Below are 18,732 nucleotides of genomic sequence, written 5' to 3'. Positions count from 1 at the left end.
GCAAGGTGAATACAGTCTGTGAATGAAACCGAAGTCAATTTGCTTGTTTGAACATTGTTATGTAAGCAGATACCAGTGGCAGAAGCTGAGAGAAAGAACACTCACAACCTCTCTGTATTGTTTGTCAATCTCTTGCCTATCATTTCAACATAGAAAGCTTTTTAAAAGCAGGTATTATACAACTATTATGTACCGATAATAACTTAAAATACTGTGTATAATTTAAAATGGTGTTAATCACTTTTAGCCCACAGGTACTTACTGAGTGTCTACTATGTACCAGGCATCATTACAGATGTGGATAAAGCAGTGAATAAAACGCCTTCCGGGCTTCATCAAACTGCTTGTTCTTACACTAGCTAGTAGGGTTGCTCTGTGCCTCAGTTTCCTCTTCTGTAAATTGGGAGGGGGGAATAATCAGTGTTAATTTGGGGGAGGTAGTGTAAAATAAACTGAATACATGCATGGGGATTAGCACCATGCCTGGCAACCAACGTTCAATAAGTTAGCTATTTTAATCACCTATCAATGCTCTTAATAAAACATTTATTTTCGTGCACTCGTTTGCCGTGTCACAGGCACTGGCTTAAGCACTGACTTAAACTCTTTCTTTGCGCAATCGCATTTTCTCTTCCATTTCTTCTCCAGGGGGAGGCGCAGGAAGACTGTTTAGCATTTGTGTCCTAATCTGACCCTAAAAAACAGTGTTATGTATTTCAGATCTTTCGCTCGAGGAAATGAATTAACATTCAATCGAATATCTTTATGCTTTATAAAGAACCCAGCTCAATGCTTGGCACCTAGTAGGAGTTTTGTAGTTACTTGCAACGTTAAATGATGTCCTCCTAGCGCAATTCTGAAAAACCCGTTCAGTAAATCTTACCCCAAACTCACTCTATAAAAAAGGAGAGCGACTTCAGTGCTTTTACTGGCTGAGAGAGGGGGAGGTGAGCGTCTACAAAAAGCAATGCAAATTCGAAGCTGGACTTTGGAATAAACCATTCACTCCTCCCTCTCCCTGAAAATTTTGCTTTGTGCACTTTGCTTATACAGCTCAGTCACAGCCCTGCTTTCGTTTAATCAGAGATTGCTATTGCCATCACCATTTAACCTGGGGGAAATGGGGCGACTAGGAGATGGTCAATAAATACCTATTGAATGGGTGAGGCTCAGAGCAGCCAAGGGCGTGGCAGGGAGCAGACGTCAGCAATACCTGGAGCTGGCCTCGTGTCACGCTTTATGTTCACTTCCAAGGCAGGCTTATAAGCCATTTGAGCTGGGGCATACCTTTTTTCTTAACAGATTAGTATCTGGTTTCTCATTCTTCATAATTTTTTTTTTTTGAGACAGTCTCACTATGTCGCCCTCGGTGGAGTGCTATAGCGTCACAGCTCACAGTAACCTCAAACTCTTGAGCTTAAGGGGTTCTCTTGCCTCAGCCTCCCAAGTGGTTGGAACTACAGGCGCCCGCCACAACGCCCACCTATTTTGTTGTTGTAGTTGTCATTGTTGTGCTGCAGGCCCAGGCCAGGTTTGAACCCGCCAGCCTCAGTGTATGTGGCCAGCGCCCTAACCTCTAAGGACGAGTACGGAGCCAATTTATTTATTTATTTATTTACTGAGACAGAATCTCGAGCTGTCGCCCTGGGGTAGAGTGCCATGGCGTCAGCAACCTCCAACTCAGGCTCAAGCGATCCTCTTGCCTCAGTTTTTCTATTTTTAGTAAAGATGGGGGGTTGGTCTCACTTTTGCTCAAGCTGGTCTTGAACTCGTGAGTTCAAGCAATCCACCCGCTTCGGCCTCCCAGAGTACTAGTATTACAGGCGTGAGCCACCGCGCCCGGCCCTTAATAATTCTTTTTATGTTTAAATGTACCAAACGCCTACTGTGTATTGGGTTCCATGTTAGGCACATCGCAGCCGTTTCTTCCTTACACAAACAGGAGCATTTGAGATGCAATGCCTAGGTTTTCATTAAAACAGAGTTGAATTTGCTATGGAGTGAATGCATTGCTAGTATGAAATTCTAATGTAATGTAAGTTATAGAACCTTGGGGAGAGTTTAAGGGGGACAGGGAAATACCTCCTTCGTGGGCAGGTGTTCAACTCCACAGCTGCACGAATGGAGACAGGTGGAGGTGGGAAGGACCTCTCCTCATTGTCATTCCCATACTCACGATAGCAGAAATTGGAGTATTATCAGCCACAGTCAGGTTTGCCGTAATTAACAGAGTAATAAATATAGTCTGGAGTTAAAGGGTGAGGAACAAGGGAAAGAAAAATCACACGCCTGCAGGGAGATATCACTGCGCATGCGCCCACTGCAGCACCTAGCAAGGACAGAGACCTCCGCAGCGGCGCCTGCTGACCAGCAGTGGCCACTGCACTTCTCTCGGTGCTGACTTTTGCTACATACTTATCGCTTATTAAGAGCTGGCCATACGCCCTTTCACTCAATTAATTAATTGATTTGCTTAATTTTCCCACACACTGGGCTTTACGTAGGCTCGTTTATGCCTGAGGATCAGAGACTTAAGACTTTTGCCCAAGGTCACACAGCTACTAAGGGTGGGTTCAAATCACATTCAAGAGGACTCAGTTTCAATAGGAAACAACCCTAACCCACTATTCCCTAGATGTATTATTTCAGATTTGGTTCCCAGACACCCCGAGTTTAAATTCTGGTTCTAACTTCGCTGGCTGTGTGACCTTGGACAAGTTACTGAACCTCCCTGAACCTTAGATGCTACATGTAAAACACTGAACAATGACAACCTATTTTATGGGGCTCTTGTGAGACTTAAAGAAATTAATATATGGGGCAGTTCCTGTGGCTCAGTGGGTAGGGCACCGGACCCATATGCCGAGGGTGGTGGGTTTGAACCCAGCCCCAGCCAAACTGTAACAAAAAAAAAAAAAAAAATAGCCGGGTGTTGTGGCAGTCACCTGTAGTCCCAGCTACTTGGGTGGCTGAGGCAAGAGAATTGCCCAAGCCCAGGAATTGGAGGTTGCTGTGAGCTGTGATGCTACAGCACTCTACCGAGGACGATAAAGTGAGTCTCTGTCTCTAAAAAAAAAAAGAAAGAAAGAAATTAATATATGAATAAAGCACCTAGTTTTTTTTATGAAATCTTTGTTTTTTAGAGACTGTCACTTTGTCACCCTTGGTAGAGTGCCATGGCTAATTTTTCTATTTTTAGTAGAGACAGTGTCTCATTCTTACTCAGGCTGGTTTCCAATTCCTGAACTCAAGCAATCCATCCCTGAGCTCAATCCTTGGTTTCCCAAAGAGCTAGAATTACAGGCCTAAACCACCTCACCTGGCCATTATTATTTTAAAACTAGGGTCTATGGTGGTGCCCATAGCTCAGTGGGTAGGGCACCAGCCACATACACCAAGGCTGGTGGGTTTGAACCCAACCAGGGCCAGCTAAACAATGACAACCACAACCAAAAAAATAGCTGGGCATTGTGGTGGGCGCCTGTAATCCCAGCTACTTGGGAGGCTGAGGCAAGAGAATCACTTAAGCCCAAGAGTTTGAGGTTGCTGTGAGCTGTGACACCACAGCACTCTACCTAGGGCAACAGCTTGAGACTGTCTCAAAAACATAAAAATGCAGTGCCCGTTGCTCAGTGGGTAGGGCACCAGCCACATACACTGAGGCTGGCAGGTTCAAACTCAACCCCGGCCACCTAAATGACAATGACAACTGCAACAAAAATAGCCAGGCATCATGACGGTCACCTGTAGTCCCAGCTACTTGGGAGTCTGAGGCTGGAGAATTGCTTCAGCCCAAGAGTTTGAGGTTGCTGTGGGGCAGGACGCCATGGTACTCTATGGAGGGAGACATAGTGAGACCCTGTCTTAATTAATAAATAAACAGGCTCAGCGCCCAGAGCTGGCAGGGTCGAATCCAGCCCAGGCCTGCCAAACAACAATGACAACTACAACCAAAAAATAGCTGGATGTTGTGGCAGGCACATACAGTCCCAGCTACTTGGGAGGCTGAGGCAAGAGAATCACTTAAGCTCAAGAGTTGGAGATTGCTGAGCTGTGACAACACGGCATTCTATCCAGGGTGACACAATGAGACTCTGTCTCAAAAAATATAAATATAAATAAATAAATAAACTGGGGTCTATATAGGTTGCCCAAACTGGTCTCAATCTTCTATCCTCAGGCAATCTTCTCATCTCAACCTCCCAAATCACTGGGATTACAGACATGAGCCACCACACCTGACCCAATAAATTTTTTTTAAGCAAAAAGAAAAAAAAAGTCCACAAAACATAATTTTCAATAAAGATCAATATTCCAGATTCTCTCTTTTGCCCCAGGTTCCAAAGGGTGCTTCGTTATTTTAATCTCAGCCCTGCTAGATGCCCTAACTCCTTATTGGATTACATTCTCCCTGAAGTGCTTTAGGGAAGTACATTTTTTGCCCTCTCTTGACAGTTATTCAAATAGGTTTAGGGAGGTCTGGTGAGGTTGTGAGGTGAGAATCGGAGCTGGAAGCAAAACGCCTCTGATGGCTGAGCTATGCAAAACCTTAATAACCAATAAAAAGCTCTTGTCTTGGCTGGGCACACTGTAATCCCAGCACTCTGGGAGGCCAATGTAGGAGGACCACTTGAGCTCAGGAGTTCAAAACCAGGCTGAGATCCCATCTCTGCTAAAAATAGAAAAATTGGGCTGGGCGAGTTGGCTCACACCTGTAATCCTAGCACTCTAGGAGGCTGAGGTGGGTGGATTGCCTGAGCTCACAGGTTCAAGACCAGCGTGAGCCAGAGTGAGACATCATCTCTAAAAACAGCCAGGCATCGTGGCGGGCACCTACAGTCCCAGCTACTTGGGAGGCTGAGGCAAGAGAATCACTTAAGTCCAAGAGTTTGAGGTTGCTGTCAACTGTGATGCCATGGCATGCTACCGAAGGCGACAAAGTGACACTGTGTCTCAAAATAAATAAATAAATAAAGATAGAAAAATTAACCATGGCTCGGCGCCTGTGGCTCAAGCAGCTAAGGCGTCAGCCACATACACCTGAGCTGGCGGGTTCGAATCCAGCCCAGGCCTGCCAAACAACAATGACGGCTGCAACCAAAAAATAGCTGGGCGTTGTGGCGGGCACCTGTAGTACCAGCTACTTGGGAGGCGGAGGCAGGAGACTCGCTTGAGCCCAGGAGTTGGAGGTTGCTGTGAGCTGTAATGCCACGGTACTCTACCCAGGGTGACAGCTTGAGGCTCTGTCTAAAAAAAAAAAAAAAAAAAAAGAAAGAAAAATTAACCAGGTAGGGAGGGGGATTGGGGCGTTGGTGTGTGATACACCTTTTGGGGGCAAGACACGATTGTTAAGAGGGACTTTATCTAACAAATGCAATCAGTGTAACCTGGTTTCTTGTACCCTCAATGAATCCTCAACAATAAAAGGAAAAAAAAATTAACCAGGCATAGTGGCCGTTACCTGTAGTCCCAGGAGGCTGAGGGAGGACAATCTCTTAAACCCAGGAGTTTGAGGTTATTGTAAGCTAGGGTGACTCCATAGCACTCTAGCCTGGGGCAACAGACTCCTTCAAGGAAAAAAAAAAAAGGGCTCAGCACCCCTTGCTCACTGGTTAGGGCGCTGGCCACATACACCAAGGCAGGTGGGTTCGAACCCAGCCCAGGTCTGCTAAACAACAATGACAACTACAACAACAAAAAATAGCTGGGAGCCAGAAACTGTGGCAGGTGCCTGTAGTCCCAACTACTTGGGAGGCTGAGGTAAGACAATCACTTAAGCCCAAGAGTTAGAGGTTGTTGTAACACCAGGGCATTCTATCAAGGGCAACATAATGAGACTGTGCAAAAAAAAACAAAAACAAACAAAAAAACACTCTTTCTGTGATTGTTGTGCAACCCTAGCTTACAGAGGCATAGCTGAGAATCTCAGCTGGACTCCACCTTCTGCTCAGGGCTTTAGGCCATGATTTTAGGGACTTCCTTTAGAGCCTTCAGCAAACTGTTTTACATTTCTTTGTTTTCAGGCTGCCCTATGGGACTTTCCACGAAGCCCCCTCCCTCCTCATCTTCAGACACTGGTGAATTTTCCCTGGTTTTCAATTTCTCCCCAAACCCAGTTCCTCCCATCACTCAGACCTCAGGCACTCCATGGGTCCAACAAATATTTGGGGTGGGGGGAAACACAGCTGTGAAGGAAAACAGACAAATACTGCCACAAATCAAACCTCTCAAATTGTGCCAGAAGATCCAAGTAGGAAGAACAAGGAGAGGGCCATATTCCCCAGCCTAGGGGATCCTGAAGGGCCTCCTGGAGGAGGTGACTTTAAGTGTTATTTGAAAGCTGAGTAGGAGTTAACAGAGCAAAAAGGGGAAAGCAATCCAGGGAGAGGGTGAGAGGCATGAGTAGGAAGTAGAATGGAAGCCTGTGAAGCTCCCTGCACTACCACCTCTAAGACAGAATAGGCACTCTACCCGGAGCAATAGAATGAGACTCTGTCCCCCCGCCCAAAAAAAAGACAGGAGAATAAACACAGGAGCTAATACTGCATGAGATTACCAGAAAACAAAAACAAAACAAAAAACACAGGAGTGGGCTCTTTGGATGCACTGGCCAGGGCTTGACTTTAGAGAACAAAGTCTTAAAGCTTACACCATAATCCTAGCACTCTGGGAGGCTGAGGTGGATGGATTGCTTGAGTTTAGGAATTGGAGACCAGCCTGAGCAAGAGCAAGACCCTGTCTCTAAAAATAGAAAAAACTAGCCTAGTGAGCGTTGTGGCTAGTCCCAGCTACTTGGGAGCCTGAGGCAAGAGGATCACTCTTGCCCAAAAGTTGGAGGTTGTTGTGAGCTATGACACCATGGCACTCTATGAAGGGCAACAAAGTAAGATTGTGTCTCAAAAACACACACACAACAACAAAACACACACATGCACACAAAACAAAGTCTTGGCTCAGCACTTGCAGCTCAAGTGGCTAAGGCGCCAGCCACATACACCTGAGCTGGCAGGTTCGACTCCTGCCAAACAACAAGGACAGCTGCAACCAAAAAATACCCGGGCGTTGTGGCAGGCGCCTGTAGTCCCGGCTACTTGGGAGGCAGAGGCAGGAGAATCGCTTGAGCCCAAGAATTTGAGGTTCCTGTGAGCTGTGATGCCACAGCACTCTACCCAGGGCGACAGCTTGAGGCTCTGCCTCAAAAAAATATAAAACCAAAGTTTTTTTGTTTTGTTTTTTTTTTTGCCCTCGATGGAGTGTTGTGGCATCACAGCTCACAGCAACCTCAAACTCCTGGGCTTAAGCAATTCTCTTGCCTCAGCCTCCCAAGTACTGGGACTGCAGGCGCCCTCCACAATGCCCAGCCATTTTTTGGTTACAGTTGTCATTGTTTTAGCAGGCCCCGGCCGGGATTGAACCCACCAGCTTCAGTGTATGTGGCTGGGACCCTACTACCTGAGCTACAGGCATTGAGCCAAAAAAACAAAGTCTTAAAGGGCCCAACGGAAAATATTTTGGCTTTTAGGACCAAACAGTTTCAGTTAGAGCTACTCAGCTATGCTGTGATAGCACAAAAACAGCTATAGATAACATATGAACAAACAGACATGGCTGTGTTTCAATAAAATTTTATTCATGTGCACCAAAATATGAATTACATACAGTTTTTATGTGATTTGAAGTAGGCCCCACCCCAGAGAATAATCCAGCCCCAAATGTTGGTAATTTTGAGTCTGAGAAACTGCATCAATCATTTGGAAAAGACATTGAGCGCAATCCCTAGTCACATGATACATAAAAATAAATTCCTGATGGCTCAGATGGCAAAAGCCTCTCTCCTTCCCCGTTCAAGGTGTAGATTTAAATGTGTGCAGCCTCCTAGGACCTCAGCAGAGCACGTGATCGTGGGATGCAGAGTCTTTTGCAGGTCCATGACATCCTGTAACCCCAGGAGTCTCAACTAGCATGATTTCTGCACCCAGGGACACTGGCAACATTTGTGCTCTGCTCTGGGCAGAGGCCAGGGATGCTTCTCAACACTTTACAATGCCCAGAGTAGCCCCATCACAGAGAATTATCTAGCCCAATTGTCAACTGTGCTGTGCTTGAGAGACCATGAACATGGTTGTTTAAAATTGTAATGTGAAAAAATAAATAAATAAAAAATAAAAAAATAAAATTGTAATGTGCTCAGGCGGCGCCTGTGGCTCAGTGAGTAGGGCACCGGCCCCATATGCCAAGGGTAGCGGGTTCAAACCCAGCCCCAGCCAAACTGCAACAAAAAAATAGCCGGGTGTTGTGGGGGGCACCTGTAGTCCCAGCTGCTTGGGAGGCTGAGGGAAGAGAATCGCGTAAGCCCAAGAGTTAGAGGTTGCTGTGAGCTGTGTGATGTCATGGCACTCTATCCAAGGGCAGTACAGTTAGACTCTGTCTCTACAAAAAAAAAAAAAAAATTGTAATGTGCTCTAATTAATTCAGAGTTTTCATGTGTTCATTGTGTTCACCATTCCACACATACTTAAGTGAACACTTCCTTTCTGACCAACATTGACACACTGGGAACATAGCCCAGGTGGGTCTTAGAGTTTAGTGAAAGTGAAGCAGGGAGAGGATGGGGCAGGTTGTATAGTGCCTCCCTCACAGGGAGGCTTTGATTTCAAAGGAGGTGGGAGCCATCCAGGGCTGTGGGCAGAGAACGGCCTTTCTCTGACACAGGTGCTCCCAGGCATCCTCTAGTGGCTGCTGTAGGGAGGACAGGCCATATGAGAACAAAAGTAGGAGCCTGGAAACCGCTAAAAAAAAAAAAAAAACTGGCACATTGGCTCAGCACCTGTGGCTCAAACGGCTAAGGCGCCAGCCACATACACCTGAGCTGTTGGGTTCAAATCCAGCCCAGGCCCGCCAAACGATGACAAGGGCAACCAAAAAATAGCCGGACATTGTGGCAGGCACCTGTAGTCCCAGCTACTTGGGAGACAGAGGCAGGAGAATCACTTAAGCCCAGGAGTTGGAGGTTGCTGTGATACCACAGCACTCTATCCAGGGCAAAAGCTTGAGGCTGTGTCTCAAAAAAAAAAAAAAAAAAAACTAGCAGATTCCCAAAGTTCAGTGTTCCTTAAGGCCAACAGAGACCCACTGTGTGAGCAGCACCCACTTGTGCCTATTGCACTGGACATGGGACCCAAGAAGAGGAACAGATGCCAACATGATATTAACTCTGTGCATAAAAACATCCTTTGTGGGCGGCGCCTGTGGCTCAAGGAGTAGGGCGCCAGTCCCATATGCCGGAGGTGGCGGGTTCAAACCCAGCCTCGGCCAAAAAACCACAAAAAAAAACAAAAAACAAAACATCCTTGGTGGGTCAAGAGTGTTTGCTGAGCTGGGCACCTGTACTCAGTGGTTAGGGCGCTAGCTACATGCACCAGGGCTGGGGGGCTCGAACCCCGCCCAGGCCTACTTAAAAAAAAAAAAAAAGTGTTTGCTTTTTCCTATAATCCCAGCACTTCCAGAGGCCAGGAGTTTGAGACCACTCTGGACAACATTGCAAGACCCTATATATAAAAAATAATAAGTTACCTGGGCATGTACATACCTGTGGTTCCACCTACTAAAGAGGCTGAGGTAAAACTCAGCGCCCATAGCACAGTGGTTACGGTGCCAGCCACATACACAGAGGCTGGAGGGTTTGAACCCAGCCCCGGCCAGCTAAACAATAATGACAACTGCAACAAAAAATAGCTGGGTATTGTGGCAGGCGCCTGTAGTCCCAGCTACTTAAAGGCAAGAAAATCACTTAAGAGCAAGAGTTGGAGGTTGCTCTTAAGCCTAAGAGTTGGAAGTTGTTGTGAGTTCTAATGCCACAGCACTCTCCTGAGGGCAACATAGTGAGACTATGTCTCAAAGAAAAAAAAAAAAAAGAGGCTGAGGCAAGACAATCACTTGAGCTCAGGAGTTTGAGGTTGCTATGGGCTATAAGGATGCCACTGCACTCCAGCCTAGATGACAAATTGAGACACTGTTCCTAAAAAGTTTTTTTGGAGACAGAGTCTCACTTTGTCACCCTTGGTACAGTGCCATGGCATCATAGCTCACAGCAACCTCTAATTCCTGGGCTCAAACAATTCTCCTGCCTTAGCCTCCTGAATAGCTGAGACTACAGGCGTTCCCCACAACGCCCAATACTTTTCGAGACAGGGTCTTGCACATGAGCTCAGGCAATTGACTCACCTCAGCCTTCCACGCCTTACAGGCCTGAGCCACCATGTCTTGGCTATTTTTAAAATTTAAAAACATCCTTTGTTTCTTGTATTTTCTTACTTTGTTTTTTTGTGTGTGCCCTCAGTAGAGTGCCATGGTGTCACAGTTCACAGCAACCTCCAGTTCTTGGGCTTAAGCAATTCTCTTGCCTCAGCTTCCTGAGTAGCTGGGACTACAGGCACTCACCACAACACCCACCACAACGGCTATTTTTTTGTTGCAGTTTGGCCAGGGCCAGTTTTGAACCCGACATCCTCAGTATATGGGGCCAGCGCCCTACTCACTGAGCCACAGGTGCCGCCCTGTTTCTTGTATTTTCTGCCAGCTTCCATGAAACAGTGACAGGCTTACTTGTTAAGGTGAAATACCAGAATATTGACAGAGTGCGTGGCTCACGCCTGTAATCGCAGTACTCTGGGAGGCCAAAGAGGGTGGATTGCTTGAGCTCAGGAGTTCCAGACCAGCCTGAGTAAAAGCAAGACCCCCGTCTCTACTAAAAATAGGAAAACTGGCTTGGCGCCCCTAGTTCAGTGGTTAGGGTGCCAGCCACATACACTGGGGCTGGCGGTTTTGAACCTGGGCTGGGCCTACTAAAACAACAATGACAACTACTACTACAACAATAACAACAAAATAGCTTGGCCTGTAGTCCCAGCTACTTGGGAGGCTGAGGCAAGAGAACTGCTTAAGCCCAAGAGTTGGAAGTTGCTGTGGGTTGTAACACCACAGCATTCTACTGAGGGCGACATAGTGGGACTAAGTCTCAAAAATAAATAAATAAAAATAGAAAAACGGGTATGAGGACTGCTTGACCCCATGAGCAGGAGGTTGCTGTGAGCTATGATGCCACATCACCCTACCCAGGGTGACAGCTTGAAGAAAAAAAAGAAATCCCAGAACATGATGCTATTATTAGTCCCATTTTTTTTTTTTTTTTTGCAGTTTTTTGGCCGAGGCTGGGTTTGAACCTGCCACCGCCAGCATATGGGGCCAGTGCCCTACTCCTTTGAGCCACAGGCACCGCCCTATTAGTTCCATTTTACAGATAAAAAAAATTGGTACTTGGGTGGCACCTGCGGCTCAAAGGACTAGGGTGCTGGCTCCATATGCTGGAGGTGGTGGGTTCAAACTCAGCCCTGGCCAAAAACTCAAAAAAAAAAAAAAAAAATTGGTACACAGCTTGCTTCAGTAGCACATATATTAAAATTGGAATGATACAGAGAAGATCAGGATGACCCCTGGGCAAGGATGACATACAAATTCATGAAGCATTCCATATCTTTCATCTACACATAAATGAATTAGAAAACTGTGGTATATGTAGCATGGAATCCTATTCAGCCATAAAAGATGGAGACTTTACATCTTTTGTTTTAACCTGAATGGAATTGGAGAACATTCTACTTAGTAAAGGATCACAAGAATAGAAAAGCAAGAATCCAATGTACTTAATACTGGCTCAGTACCTGTAGCTCAGCAGCTAGGGTGCTACGCACATATACCAGAGCTGGTGGGTTTGAATCCAGCCCAGGCCTGCCAAACAACTACAAGAACAACATAAAAAATAGCCCTGTGTTGTGAAGGCCACCTGTAGTCCCAGCTACTTGGGAGGCTGAGGCAAGAGAATCGCTTAAGCCCAAGAGTTTGAGGTTGCTGTGAGCTATGACGTCACAGTACTCTACCCAGGGCGACAGCTTGAGACTCTGTCTCAAAAAAAAAAAAAAAAGTGTACTCAATACTAATATGAAACCAGTAATACATACTGGGCCACCATGCCCTGCCCCTAAACCTTTTTTCTTTATAAATTAAATACAGTGCTGAGTGTGGTGGCTCAGGCCTGTAATCCTCTGGGAGGCCAAGGCACGTAAATTGCTTGAGCTTACAAGTTGGAGACCAGCTAAGCAAGAGGGAGACCCAGTCTCTACTAAAAAATAGAAAAATTGAGGCAAGAGGATCACTTGAGCCCGAGTTGGAGGTTGCTGTGAGCTAGGATGCCATGGCACTCTACCCAGGGCAATAGCTTGAGACTCTGTCTCAAAAAAAAAAAAAAAAAGAGGTGCTCAAAAGTAATCTGCCCAAGGTCATATAGCACATAGATCCTGAAGTTGATGTTCAAACCCAGAATAACGGACCCTTGCTCTTGTGCTATATAAATAAATAGGAACACAATTCTGACACAGGCTACAACAAAGGTGAACCTTGAAGACAATTATGCAAAGTGATGTAAGCCAAACACAAGGGTCAGCATGATGGCTCATACCTATAATCCCAGCACTTTGGGAGGCCAATGTGGGAGGATCACTTGAGGCTAGGAGATCTAAACCAGCCTGGGCCACATAGTGAGACACCATTCTCTACAAAAAATATATATATATAGAAAAATCAACTGAGCATGGTGGCTAAGGTAGGAGGATCTCTTGAGCCTAGGATTTTGAAGTTGAAATGTGCTATGATGATGCCATTGCACTTTACATAGGGCAACAGAATGAGACTCTGTCTCAAACAAACACAAGCCCAACACAAAAGAACAAATATGATGATTCCGTTCATAGAAGGTCCCTAGAGTAATCAAATTCAGACAGAAAGTAGAATGGTGGATGCCAGGGGCTGGGGAGCAGGTGGTGAGTTAGTATTTCATGGAGACATAGTTTCAGTCTAGGCTGGAGTGCGGTGGCTATTCACAACAGTGTCAAATTCCTGGGCTCAAGCAATTCTCATGCCTCAGCTTCCTGATCATGGGACTATAGCATCCATTATTTTGCCTGGCTGGAATTATTCTTTTAATTTTCTTATCAGAAAATTAAATTTTAATTTTTGTGTTCATTGCTAGTAGAAATACAGCCGATCTTTGTGTTTTGATTTTGTGCACTGCAACTTTGCTGCTGCCTTCATTTATTTCTTCCAGGAGTTTTATTACGGATCCTTCAGGGTTTTCTACCTAATATGATCAACTCATTTGCAAAGAGGGATAATTTTGCTTTTTCCTTTCTAACTTGAATGCTTTTTTTGTTTCTTTTCTCATTGCTCTAGTCAAACCCCCACTACTATGTTGAACAAAAAGGGTGAATGGGCCATCTTTGTCTTGTTCCTTATCTTAGTAAACAAGCTTTCTGTCTGTGAACACAGTATGATGTGAGGTGAAGGCTTCTCATACATGGCCTTTCTTTTTTTTTTTTTTTTTTTTGTGTTTTTTGGCCAGGGCTGGGTTTGAACCCACCACCTACGGCATATGGGACTGGCGCCCTACTCCTTGAGCCACAGGCGCCGCCCTACATGGCCTTTCTTGTGTGGTAGAAGTTACATTCTGGTGGCGCCTGTGGCTCAAAGGAGTAGGGCACCAGCCCCGTATGCTGGAGGTGATGGGTTCAAACCCAGCCCCAGCCAAAAACTGCAAAAAAAAAAAAAAAAGTTACATTCTGTTCCTAGTTTAAGAGTTTTTTTGTTTCGTTTTTGTCATAAAAGGGCATTGATATTGTCAAGTGCTTCCACAGTCCAGGATAATGTTTCAGACCTCTTTGCATAGTCATATAATTTTTTTTTTTTTTTTGAGATAGAGTCTTACTCTATCTTTCTGGGTAGAGTCATGTGGTGTCATAGCTCACAGCAACCTCAAACTCCTGGGCTCTGGTAGTCCTCTTGCCCCACCCTCCCAAGTAGCTGGGACTACAGGTGTGAGCCACCATGCCCGGCTAATTTTTGGTGTAATGCCAGTGTTAATTCGGCCAGACCAGAGATAAACTCAGGCATGGAGGGCAGGTGTAACACACTTTATTCAGTTCACACAGTGGCAGGAGGAGCACGCATGGCAGGTCTGCCCTACTTCCTGGAGGCTGGGGAGCTAAGTTACACATTGCAATCTGCGGTCCACAATCTGCACACGGGAAAGGTCCTGTTTCCCTTTATACACAGGGGAACAAAAATGGCAACCTGCCAAGCAGCAGTTACATAAGCATACTTCACTGTACACAGCTATGGCTATCTAGAAATACGTGGCACCTTCCTGCAAGGCCATGGTAGAGAATGCATAAAACTTTTCCCTACCCCACAGATGAGTTGTCACTCTTACTCATGCTGGTCTCGAACTCCTAAACTCAAGCAATCCACCCATCTTGACCTCCTAGAGTGCTAGGATTGCAAGTACGAGCCACTGTGCCTGGCCAACATAGCCATATTTTTATGGGCCTCCAGAATGCCTTCACTCTGTGCCTACCTGGACTTCTGGGCCCAGATTTAGGGTCTGACTCTCTGGTTCCCTACTGACTCCTTTGGGTTGCCTAAAACTCAACATGAAACAACCCAACTCTGGTTTATTTCAGAGTAAACTGAAGGCACCAGAAGGAGATGATAGTGCTTGGTGTCCCTGGGGAAATGCCCTGAGGGTGAGGTGGGTAGAGAGAAAGAGAGAGAAAGGCAATTTTTTTTTTTTTTGAGACAGAGTCTCACTATGTCACCCTTAGTAGAGTGCCGTGGTGTCACAGCTCACAGCAACCTCAAACTCTTGGCCTTAAGAGATTCTCTTGCCTCAGCCTCCCTAGTATCTAGGACTAAGAGTGTCCACCACAACACCTGGCTATTTTTTTGTTGCAGTTCTCATTGTTATTTTTTTTTTAATGTTTTATTTTTTTATTTTTTAAATTTTTAAATTTTTTTTTTTTTTTTTTTGTGATTTTTTGGCCGGGGCTAGGTTTGAACCCTCCACCTCCGGCATATGGGACCGGCGCCCTACTCCTTGAGCCTCAGGCACTGCCCCTCATTGTTATTTTTAACTGGCCTGCGCTGGGTTCGAACCTGTCAGCTCAGGTGTGTGTATGAGGACACTGAGCTATGGGCACCGTCTGTTTTTTTTGATACAGAATCTTACTTTATTGCCCTCGGTAGAGTGCCGTGGCATCACACAGCTCACAGCAACCTCCAACTCCTTGGATTAGGCGATTCTCCTGCCTCGGCCCCTGGAGCAGTTAGGACTACAGGCACCCACCACAATGCCCAGCTATTTTTTTGTTGCAGTTTGGCCAGGGGCCGGTTTGAACTGGCCACCCTCGATAATATGGGGCCGACACCCTACCCATTGAGCTACAAGCACCACCTTTTTTTTTTTTCCTGAGTCAGAGTCTCACTTGGTTACCCTCAGTAGAGTACCATGATATCTTAGCTCACGGCAACCTTAAATCACATCAATTTCTTGTGCTCAAGAAATTCTTTTGCTTCAGCCTCCCAAGTACCTGGGACTACAGGTGCCCACCACAATGCCCGGCTATTTTTTAGAGACGGGGGTGGGCTGGGGGGGGGGTCTCGCTCTTCCTCAGATTGGTCTCGAACTCGTGAGCTCAGGCAATCCACCTGCCTCAGCCTCCCAAGTGCTGGGATTACAGGCATGAGCCACTGCGCTGGCAGGGAGACAAATTCTTTAACTCCCAATTAGATCAGGCTTGTTTCTTTCTTTTTTTTTTTTTTTTGTAGAAACAAAGTCTCACTTTATGGCCCTCGGTAGGGTGCCATGGCCTCACACAGCTCACAGCAACCTCCAACTCCTGGGCTTAAGCGATTCTCTTGCCTCAGCCTCCCGAGTAGCTGGGACTACAGGCACCCACCACAACGCCCGGCTATTTTTTGGTTGCAGTTTGGCCGGGGCCGGGTTTGAACCCGCCACCCTCGGTATATGGGGCCGGCGCCTTACCAACTGAGCCACAGGCGCCGCCCAGATCAGGCTTGTTTCTAATACCTCTTTTAGAAGTAGAAAATGTCATCATTTGTGGTAAGCTGCTGTATACTGGAATGTATACATATAAAAACACATACTCTGTATTTAGATTTAATGTGCTTTAGATATGCAGCTAACACCAAATTCACAATTTCACAAGTTTTCTTGCCCAGGAAATGACTCCATTTCTTTAAGTACAAAAAGGAAATAACTATCTATATATACGTCTCTCCATCTATCTCATGTCTGTTACATAACAGCAGAGGTGGTATGTGAATTTGGGCAAAATTGGGAAGGATCTTATTTAGACTTGATGAATTCTGTCCAAAAGAAAATGGGCTATAGCCCAGGGTGCAGTAGCTCCAGGCCTGTAATCTTAGCACTTTGGGAGGCCAAGATGGGAGAACTGCTTGAGGCCAGGAATGGGAGGCTGCAGTGAGTTATGATTGGGCCACTGCACTCAGCCTTGGCAACAGAGCATGACTCTATCTCAAAAAACGGGCTCAGCGCCTGTGGCTCAAGTGGCTAAGGTGCTAGCCACATACACTTGAGTGGTGGGTTCGAATCCAGCCGGGGCTTGCCAAACAATGACGACGGTTGCAACCAAAAAATAGCAGGGCGTTGTGGCAGGCACCTGTAGTCCCAGCTACCTGGGAGCCAGAAGCAGGAGAACTGCTTAAGCCCAGGACTTGGAGGTTGCTGTGAGCTGTGATGTCACAGTACTCTACCCAGGATGACAGCTTGAGGCTCTGCCTCAAAAAAAAAAAAAAAATAAATAAACCAACACAACTACAACTTGTACTCTACCTAACAAATGCAAATAATGTAACCTAATCTTCTGCACCCCATGTTAATCTGAAATTAAAACAAAAACAAAAACTGGGTGAAATTGTAAATTAGTTGTGCGGGGATTTTCCATATCCTTCCTCTCTGCTTTATTTGTTCTGCATACTTCTCATCACTGTTTGAACTTGTTCTGCATTTAGCTTTTTTTTTTTCCTCCTTCCTGTTTTCTTTTTTTTTTTTTTTTTTGTAGAGACAGAGTCTCACTTTATGGCCCTCAGTAGAGTGCCGTGGCCTCACACAGCTCCCAGCAACCTCCAACTCCTGGGCTTCAGCGATTCTCTTGCCTCAGCCTCCCGAGCAGCTGGGACTACAGGCGCCCGCCACAACGCCCGGCTATTTTTTGGTTGCAGTTTGGCCGGGGCCAGGTTTGAACCTGCCACCCTCGGTATATGGGGCCGGCGCCTTACCGACTGAGCCATAGGTGCCGCCCTCCTCCTTCCTATTTTCTTCTCTTTTCTTTCCTTTTTTATTTTATCTTTTGAGACAGAGTCTATGTTGCCCTCAGTAGAGCTGTGGTATTACAGCTCACAGCAACCTCAAACTCTCATGCTTAAGTGATTCTCTTGCCTCAGCCTCCTATGTAGCTAAGACAGCTACCCACCACAACGCTTATTTGTTGTTGTTGTTGTTGTCATTGTTGTTTAGCAGGCCCAGGCAGGGGCCTGCCAACCCTGGTGTATGTGGCTGGTGCCCTGACCACTAAGCTACAGGCGCCAAGCCATCTTTCCTCTTTTTCTAGAGACAAGGTCTTGCTCCATCACCCCAGCTGGAGTACAGTGGAGTGATCACAGCTCACTGCAGCCTCCAACTCCAGGGCTCAAGTGATCCTCCTGCCTTAGCCTCCTGGTAGCAGTTGAGATTACAGGCACATGCTACTATGCCTGATTAATTTTTTTTTTTTTTGTACAGACGGTCTTGCTATATTTCCCAGGCTGGTCTCCAACTCCTAGGCTCATGGGTATTTCCATTTTGGCCTCCCAAAGTGCTGGAATTACAATGATAGGTTACACCACACCACAATGATAGGCTACCACCCAGCTGTATTTAGTTTGGCTTTTTTTGTTTGTTTTTTGTTTTTCATTTTGAGATAGAGTCTCACTTTGTGGCCCTCAGTAGAGTGCTGTGGCATTACAGCTCATAGCAACCTCCAACTCTTGGGCTTAGACGACTCTCAGCCTCCCAAGTAGCTGGGACTACAGGCGCCCACCACAACACCCAGCTAGTTTTTGATTGCAGTTGTCATTGTTTAGCAGGCCCTGGCTGGATTTGAACCCGCCAGCTCCGGTATATGGTTGGCGCCCTTAGCCGCTGAGCTACAGGCACCGAGCCCTGTATTTAGCTTTTTAATTTGCTGTTGTTCACCCTCATCCTGGAATGTCAGCTCCATAGGGACAGGGAATTTTGCTGTTTCAGTCACCACTCTGTCTCAGCATCTCCAACAAAAGTTAGCAAACTTATAATACTCAACCCAAATCTAAAATGACACCATTTTCGTATGGTTCCTGAGCTAAGAATGGCTATTTTTTTCTCTTTTAAATGTTGGATGAATAACATCTTATGACATGTGAAAATTCATAAGATTTAAATTTCAGCGTTTATAAATAAAGTTTTACTAGCACACAGCCATGCCTACATACAGTCTATGGTTGCTTTTGGCCTAGATGGCAGAGTTGAGTAGTTGTCACAGACATAGTATGTAGTTTACAGGCTCAGCGCCTGTGGCTCAAGCAGCTAAGGCGCCAGCCACATACAACTGAGCTGGTAGGTTTGAATCCAGCCCGGGCCTGCCAAACAACAATCATTGCTGCAACCAAAAAATAGCTGGGCATTGTGGTGGGTGCCTATAGTCCTACCTACTTGGGAGGCGGAGGCAGAAGACTCGCTTGAGCCCAGAGTTGGAGCTTGCTGTGAACTGTCATACCACGGCACTC

The 18,732-nt window shown here is 46.0% G+C and overlaps 1 non-coding gene across 1 annotated transcript; it reads left to right on the top strand.

Moving 5' to 3' along the window:
• Positions 1-11,434: 11,434 nt before the first annotated feature.
• On the top strand, positions 11,435-11,537 carry LOC128580042 (U6 spliceosomal RNA). Its single transcript, XR_008378403.1, has one exon. It is a non-coding gene; the product is annotated as a U6 spliceosomal RNA (small nuclear RNA).
• The last annotated feature ends 7,195 nt before the right edge of the window (positions 11,538-18,732 follow it).

This window comes from Nycticebus coucang, chromosome 2 (assembly GCF_027406575.1).
Source record: "Nycticebus coucang isolate mNycCou1 chromosome 2, mNycCou1.pri, whole genome shotgun sequence".
Taxonomy (NCBI): domain Eukaryota; kingdom Metazoa; phylum Chordata; class Mammalia; order Primates; family Lorisidae; genus Nycticebus; species Nycticebus coucang.
This window is presented reverse-complemented; position numbering and strand designations above follow the sequence as displayed.